General features: G+C 44.2%; 1 long non-coding RNA gene across 2 annotated transcripts; it reads right to left on the bottom strand.

The window, feature by feature from the left end:
* Positions 1 to 259: 259 nt before the first annotated feature.
* LOC137141276 (uncharacterized) lies at positions 260 to 7,475 on the bottom strand. 2 transcript variants are annotated; one of them, XR_010916577.1, is made up of 3 exons: positions 7,373 to 7,475; positions 5,208 to 5,318; positions 260 to 1,517 (listed from the first exon to the last, which is right to left on the bottom strand). It is a non-coding gene; the product is annotated as an uncharacterized lncRNA (long non-coding RNA). The 2 variants fall into 2 exon arrangements; XR_010916576.1 differs by lacking the exon at positions 7,373 to 7,475 and adding an exon at positions 5,441 to 5,529.
* Between the last annotated feature and the right edge of the window lie 862 nt (positions 7,476 to 8,337).

Genomic DNA, 8,337 nt, shown 5'->3' with positions numbered 1-8,337 from the left:
TACCGCTGGGCCCCAGGCCTCACGCTGCTCCTTCACTGGCACCCAGATGCAGGCCCTGGTCCACTTCCCTGGGTACCAGGCTGCAGACAGCTCTGGAGGGACGTCCTTCCCCTCCAGGAGCTAGCCCCTGACTGAGCTCCTGGGCCTCTCTTTTATACTTCCTGTCCCGCCCCCTTGCTTCCAGGTTGGCTGACAGGCAGTCTCTGGGTCCGCCCCCACAGGCCCGGCCTGTTGCTCCCTGTCAGTCTTGGGGGGAGGCCACACCCACTCACTACAGCTGTCAAATGGATAGAAAAAAATCAAACAAAGAAGAGATTTTTACCTATTTTAAATTTAATTGTCTACCAAATTTCATTGAAATTTTTCTTCTGAAACACACAAGTATCCTCTTTCTCTTGCCTGCTGGTGTTGGCCAGTTGTCACAGTGAACTTTGAAAAGCAACAGAGAATAATCTAAATAAGGAACAAATGAAGATTAAACAAGTTGCATTCTAACTCTGACATTTGCTTCTACACACATCACAATACAGGGAAGGCACATGCTGGTGGAAACTTGACAGAATTAATGAAATTTAGAACAAAATGCTTCTTCTGACTTCTTCCTACTGACATGGCATCTAATCTGTAGTCAGATGGAACTTCACCATGGACTTCAATGGTGCCTGTAGAATTCCTCTGGGGTTTTGGCCAAGACACTTCATATGTGCCTCAAAATTCCTCTGCTGGTGTGTTGCTGTCAGTCAAGAAGTGTGTGTGCGTGCGTATGTGTGGTGGGAATATCTCTTCCCTCTTAGCTGTCTCCTGTGTTCTATGAGAATGACGTTCATTAGCCAGTAGTAGGATGTATGGAGACTATTTTCATCTGCGCTTTTTGGTTTCAGCTACTAAAAACATAAGTTGTAAACACCTAAGTAGTTATGGATTACACAAACTGTCAAACTTTCACACCCCGTGGCAAAATTTTCCATATCCCATCTACTCTGTTCATGGCCCTTAGCATTGATTGATCGATCAGAGAGTGGCACTAAAGAGGGGTGAGACATAGGCCCCACACTTCCTGAGCATGCACTGTGTGGCACAGGTGGGACTTCCAGTAGTAGTGTCTGGAAATCACTGCACTCCTGGGGCATGCACCATGAGTGTTTGTTTTTATGTAGCCCCATGACCCCTTCTGCAGCATGCCCATGCTTCCCTCTATAAATTGGTCTCAGTATAGGCCTCCACATAGGCCTGATCAGTAGAGTGAGCCAGTCCATGGAGTCTTGTGGGAGGAGGGCTCACCAAGCCCCAGACCAACTGGAAAGGGTATCTAGGCTGAAAATCTGGTCTCTAGTGCTTAGCCATTGGCTGGGTGGTAGCACACGCTGGAAATCCACAAGCCCTCAAGGTATGAAAAAGGCCATCTTATTTAAAAATCCTGTTTTCAGAAATTATGGAAACCAGAAAAGAAACATGGATTCCTTCACAATCCTGTGAGAATGGTGGACTTCATTTTAGTTCCACCGATGCTCAGTCACCTGTAAAGAAAGAGCTACATCAGTGACAGTTATGAGCAGGAGAAGTGGGAGGTCAAGGGGAACCCTCTGGCCTGCTACTGCTGAAGACTGACCAGGAGATCCGAGTCATTGTGAAGCTATTTGGCAAGTGTGATGCCTGGCAGTTGTCTAAACCCATGGAGGGAGAGGCCTTGTATGAGGCTGGGAAGTCATCTTTGAATGATTTGAACCAAGGAGCTAAATCACATGTAAATAGGATCTAAAATATTGATCTGGCTGGAGGTGTTAGGGAACCAACTATGGCCATGTAAATCTAAAAGGTGTTTCTTTTCTGAAAAAACTCTCAACAGGTCAATGGTGTCTTTCTAGAGGCTATTGGGAACCTGCACACTGGTAATTCTGTTGGGATGAATCTGCCTTGCATTATCTGTTTTTGCTCATGTTTGAGACATGGAGCTCAAGATGACGCATTGAGTAACAACAAAGTGAAGACGGCACCAATTCTGAACCCCTAATAGCATGGATCAGAAAGACCATTTTCCACAGGCAGCTGTAAAATGTGGTGTTTAACCAAATGATTAATAAAACTTTGTTTAAATTTTTTTGTTGTGAACGTGAACCTTCCATATTCCTGTTAGAAAAAAAGACTAACAGTAATATCTACACAAGAGGCTCTGTTACAGAAAATTTATTACACACCCAGAGGAGTTTATAACACACCAGGAGCTTTGTAGTGGTGGACTCTCTTTTTCAAGCAGCCAAAAAGCACAGTAATTCTCTGAATAGAAGGCAGGAAACAACATGGCTTTCAGACCAGGATGCTTACACTTTACACAAACCAGCACAAGTCTGTTAAAAGAAACAAGACTATTGTTTCAGATGTGGATTCAGAAAGGCAGGCAGATTTTGTAGATGTCTAAACATGCTTGACCCAGCTCAAAAAGACAAGACAGGAGGCATTGTATCTAAGGCCTATAAAACTATTTTTGATGAAGGGCACATATCCCTAAAATTACAGACTGATTAAGGGAATAATTTTTTTAACAAGACGATAAGCAAATTTTTAAAGCAGCATAAAATTCACCATTTTGTTACTCTAAATGAAGTCAAGGTGGGTGTAAGCTGGCGATTCCTTTCAGCAGGGGCATCGCGGCCCTTCCTCGGCCCAGGCTCCAGGGAAGGCCACAGAACCTTTCTACAGGGGGAAAGTTAGCGAGTTTGCAAAGGTCTGTAGCTCCCAGCCCCTAGGCGGGGCAGAGCTGGCAAGGAGTCTACAACCCCTGCCCCCAGGTGGGGTGGGGCCAGCAAAGAGTCTGTAGCCCTCCGCTCCCAGGCGGGGCGAGGTTGGCAAAGAGTCTGTAGACACAACACTTGATATTCTCTGCAGCTGCAGGCCCAGAGTAGACAAGCACTCCCGGGGTGGCTAGGGAAGGGAGGAGGGGGACACAGGCCCACCCGACTCCACTGTGTCCCAGCTCAGGGCCCCACCAGTGGCAAGGGGTTCTACCACTGGGTCAGCGGGGCTCCTGCCGCAACGCGCAGACACTGGTGTGGGCGCATGCTCAGCCAGACTGTAGTTGGCTGCCCCTGGGCTACTTCCTCCCACCCTGAACCCAGGTACCTCGAGGCAGGGGTCTTCCTTGGATTCTCCAAGGTAGATGGCGAGAGGGAGTCCCACCAGTCCCTCACCGTTGGCAAATCCAGGAACTACTCAGGGCCATCAGCAGATGGCAGCTCCTCCAGGTCACAGGGCCCCGGTGGGTTCTCCAGCACACATGGCTCAGGCAGCTCTGGCGGGCCCCAGGTGACGGGCAGCTCCTCTAGGTCATGGCTGGCCTCGGGGGTGAGGGGGTCCCTCCTAGTCAGCGGTCTCTGGTAGCTCTTTCCAGTCACTAGGGCCTGGTAGCCCCAGCTGGCCCTTGAGACTCTGGTCAGTGGAGGGCTTGCGCTGCCCTGCCACGGAGCCCAGGTTGCGCTCAGACTATGGCCTCAGGGAAGGAACATCCTTCTCTGACAGCAGCTTCCCCATGACTGAGCTGCTAGGCCCACCTTTTCCACTTCTCCTTCCTGTCTTGGCCCCACCCCTCTGCTCTCGGGGTCTGAGGCCTGCAGTTCCCTGATCCGTCCAGCACAGGTGTCGTGGCCCTTCCTCGGGCCCAGGCTCCAAGGAAGGCCACAGCGCCTTGCTACAGTGAAAATTGTGGAACAGTTTAACAGAATTTTAAAATGTAAGAAATGGTGATATTTTACAAACCACTACGCCTTTCACTTCATCTTTGTGTTAGTGGATGTTCTAAAGAGTTACAACTGAAGCTTTTACAGAACTATCCATACCAGGCCTGTTGATGTTAAACTCTCAAATTCTCTGAAGGTACAGAAAAAGGTTTATGCAGACAGTTTTAAAATAAACCAGACTGTCGCCCCTTTTAGAAAAAAAGATCATGTGAGACTATGTAAAACCAAATGAGTTTTTGAAAAAGGCTATGAACATTTACTGATGAAATGTTAACCTCAAGTAGGACAGGATTTACAGGGTTGAAAAAATTCTAATTGTGAAAGGAAAGGGGAGGGAAAAAAGGGGTTTCTGATGAAATGGTTGAGATGGCCTGATAAATTTAACAGCTGGGTGAAAGCCTCTTAACTATGACATTTAGGCATGAAAGAAAATCATTATCTCTGCAAGGTGAGCAACAGGGACTTTTACATCACTTTTTCAGCAGTGCCAGGTCTAGGATTTTTCCACAAACTTAAACTTTACAGTACAGCTAGTTAAACGTTTGCATCTCCCAGGGGCTTGGGAGGTGGGGTTAGTGGAAATAAAAACCCGCACAGCTGGAACACCATCACTGAAGACACCCCTTTTTGAAATCACCTTTGGAGCTAAGAAGTGGAGATTCTCCCTGTGCCAAAGCTATTATGTCCATATCTGAATTACTGGATCACATGAACATCATTATGCCTAGTCAACCAGGACCATCTGAGGTGGTCATGAACTATGATCAAGTGGTTAGAAAAATTAGAATTAATTCCCCTGATGGCACTTATACATTTCCATCATTGGGGAGCTAACCGATATTTTGGGGTTATTCCCAATCACAATCTCAAAAAGTATCTTTCTCAGAAGACATTACAAGAGGTTTCAACTCCTTGTATCTATACCCAGACATTGTAGAACTCTAGTTTTGGGGGGCTTTTCTGTTATTTTCTGGTATTCCTGTTACACTGCATTTCCATCCATAGAAGGAACAATTTGTCACCATCACATATGACAAACTGCATTACACCTCTGTTAGTAAAGACCACATCAACACCATCACCACTGGAATAAATACGGACCAGAACAGATACTTCTCACTTTGCTTCGGCAAGGTCATGATCAAGCTGCACCTGGGCCCTCAGAGAGAGGGGCATTTTAAAAAACAAAACACAATGATCACCCTATAAAATCACAGGCAGCACACCGCCTTCAGAAACTATTGCAAAGCCCAGGCAGGGTATGTCCTCACTCGGTAGCATGGGACGCCAGCGATGTATGGGATATAGATGGAATACCCCAGGTAAAAACAGTTCCTCAAAACATAGCCAAGGATGTGGTAGGCCATATTTTCCCAAACTATTATGAATAAGGTGAGTAATCCAGCTGTGCAGAAATGATCAGGGCTGATGTATGTTAAAAGATGGAGACATAAAAGAAAGAGAAATTTGTCATACCTGCAATTTGTGGGTCTCTCAAAGCCCTTTAAAGAAAGTCTTTGATACACATGGGCAGCCATAAGCAAGAGACCAAGAGGAAACTGGGAAGAAAGAGGAGATGCTCTTCATCTGTTAAAAGAAATATTTTAATCAAAATAGCTTTTGCTCATTGCAGGTCTGAACAATGCAATAAATCCAAACTAGACTTGTTCCAAATAGTCCCCATAGAAACCGGCATGAGAAAATCATACCTCCTCTATTGGCCTTCATAGAGACTTTTTAATAGCTGGGAATGGTATAGACACCCCTGCAGAATACAAAACACCACAATTGGTTGATGAGAACCAAGAGTTTGTGAGGGAGATGAACCTGATAAGACAGAACAGGAAGAAAGAGTGGCTGAGGAATCTACACAGTAACCATTTTTTTCAAGAAAAACTTTCGTTGAATGGTATAGATGTGAAAATCAAACTGACACTGAATAAAAACACTTTGTGCTTAATGAGTGATGACCCAAAAAATGCTTTAAGCCACAGGTTATAGCTATATCCCTTTTCGTGAACAAAGTGTGGGTAGCCCCTAGTGTCCATCGGGAAACACAGAGGCCTTGCTTACTGTCAATGCTACATATACCCTGGACTAGATGGGAATGAAAGTGTTTAGCATCCCTGCAGGCAGCTGTGTAAGTAACCAGGCAAATCTGTTCTTGGGGCAGTTACCCAAACTGACTGTCATGGGGCTTCTAGATAATGATGCCATTAGCTTTTTTTAACACCTACTATTATTTTTCCCCCATGAAATCCACATACGCCCCAAAACCCTAAAATCTCTATTCTTACCATCAAATTGTTTCCCCCACAACATTGTGCACCCCGTCCGGGTGCCTCTCAAACCATGCACAGTCCTACTTATATTCAACCCCTTTTTACACCCTTGTCTTCATATGGTCTTGACACCGACAACTCTTCATTTTTGTTTAGAGCTATAGGCTAACTCTTGAAAAATGTTCAGATTTTTAAAACTGTATGTATTTCTTTTGCCCTCTGAAGATAATTTTTAATTTCATCCAGAATTGTACTCTCTAAGACAATACCTCTGCCACTTCTCTCTTCAAAGCATCGTAATCCTCACAAAGAGTTCCAAGAAATTGGTCACTATCCCTGAACAGAAACCATATTTAACCAACAGTATTAAACAGTTCATAAAAAAACATTTTAGTGTGTGAATTTTCAGTCCTTGGGTGTTTTTTTTTTTTTTTTTTTTTAAATTGAGATCTCCTAAAGCACATGCTTTGGATTTGTGAATATTTGTGTTTTCACTCTCAGCTTTCTCAGGGCTAGGTGTGGTGTCGACCATTGAGGAACTGGAACTGTGTTTGCACTGTTGTTTTGGTTTTTTTACTCGATTCTTTGTTTTGTCCTTGTGGCTTGATGTATCTGAGTGTTAAGCTGTCCTGAATCTCTTGTTAAATTCTTCTGTTGCTTTGTGGTGGTCTTGTTCAGGGTCTCAGAGTAGATTTCCAGCTCTTTAGCAATTCTTGTAGTGGTGGATTCTCTACAACTTTGCCTATGTCATAATCAGGAGAGTTGTTTAGGTCTGATTAGAAAACAGATGTTCCAATTTAGTATGAAATATCTGCTTTACAAAATTCTCTAAAAGCTTAATTCCATTTTTCTCTCACTGTCACCCCCCCACACTGACACACCTCTTTATTTGCTTAAAAACAAAACCAAGCAAACAAATAATGAAAATATATTTAATAATGTTCAGCCATCTCTGAGCTGGGAATGCTGGAGAATTTTCCTCCTCTAATGGTTCATTTTTCTTTTGAGCTTATTAACACCAAGATCTTAGGATCTCCCTTGGTTTGACCGTATTGTGGATGACAAGTGACAACATTGTTACAAAACATACAAAACAGTCTTGTAAAAATTAAAAATAGAGTATTAGGGTTTATTTTCTGTTTAAAAATCATATAAAAGGCATTGCTTTAAATCTATTACAGGCTGTAACACACACACATGCAGAGGTTACTTGGGTTATTTCTACCAATAGTATTTCTACCAACAGAGACAGACATTTTTAACAGCAGCACATTTCCCTGAGCACCCATTATCAAAGCCATGCCAACTATTCCACCCCCCATACATTTTCCTCAACAAAAGTAGAAAAAGCTCCCTTACTTTACACACTTTTCACTGTTACTCCTTGTGATGAGGTGTTCTCCCCACACTTGCCCAGAAAGGGTTAGTGTAGGCTAAGAAGGGGGTCAATTAACCAAACAAGCCACGACTGAGAGAAATCAGATGGCTAAGCAATCCTTTGACTGAGGGAGGAAGCCCAGATAGGGAGGAATGAACAGGGTTGAATTTATAAAGGCAGGAAGCTGATAGCAGAGCAAGGGTTCTGGGATAGTTTGCAGCCTTTCCCTGTGAGAAAGGAGGTGTATTTTGGCTGGCAAACCCAGAGAGGGGGTAAACCAGGAAGGTAGGACAGGGAAAGGCAGTAAGGTCTAAGAGGGAACAGACCTTGACTGCTGGTTAGAGGATCCCTGAGCTGAAACCTAGGGTAAAGGGTGGGCCCTGGTTCCTCTGCCAGCCACTGAGGGAGAAACACTATGAATGGGAAGAGTGTCTAGGACTGCTGGTGAGGAAAGACTTTCCAGTCCCAGAAGGGGAAACCATTTGGTGACTTGGCCTGAGGGCCACATCACAAAGAGGCAGGAGCAGCTTGTGGAGCAAGAAATGGGCTGTAGACTGGCAGAGAGAGATGGAATGATTGCATGCAAATGTGGGAAGGGGCATTGTCGTGGCAAGCTATTCCCCAAAGTGTCAGGAAGAGGTGCCATCCTAGCAGTGAGTGGAGCACCCCATCACACCCTTAAAATTACATAAAGCACTAGATATTTATTCTGGGAAAATACACATTTTTCCACAGGATAAAGACATTATATTTACAATTAAAATAAAAATAACAAACTCGGGCATAAGCCAACTTTTAAACCACTTTTGCAACACACACAAATTAGCAATATTTCAGAAATGTATCTTCCAACAGGGGATAAAGAACCAGTGGGACATGTTTCTTCTGTTTTCTTCCAACGATCTTTGGCTTACAGAGCAAGCAAATTTTTATTTAGTATTATTCT

This window comes from Emydura macquarii, unplaced genomic scaffold, assembly GCF_026122565.2.
Source record: "Emydura macquarii macquarii isolate MOO-44397 ecotype Brisbane River unplaced genomic scaffold, CSIRO-AGI_Emac_v2 contig_369, whole genome shotgun sequence".
Classification (NCBI taxonomy): domain Eukaryota; kingdom Metazoa; phylum Chordata; order Testudines; family Chelidae; genus Emydura; species Emydura macquarii.
The sequence above is the reverse complement of the archived record's forward strand: the minus strand, read 5'-3'. Positions and strand labels throughout refer to the sequence as shown.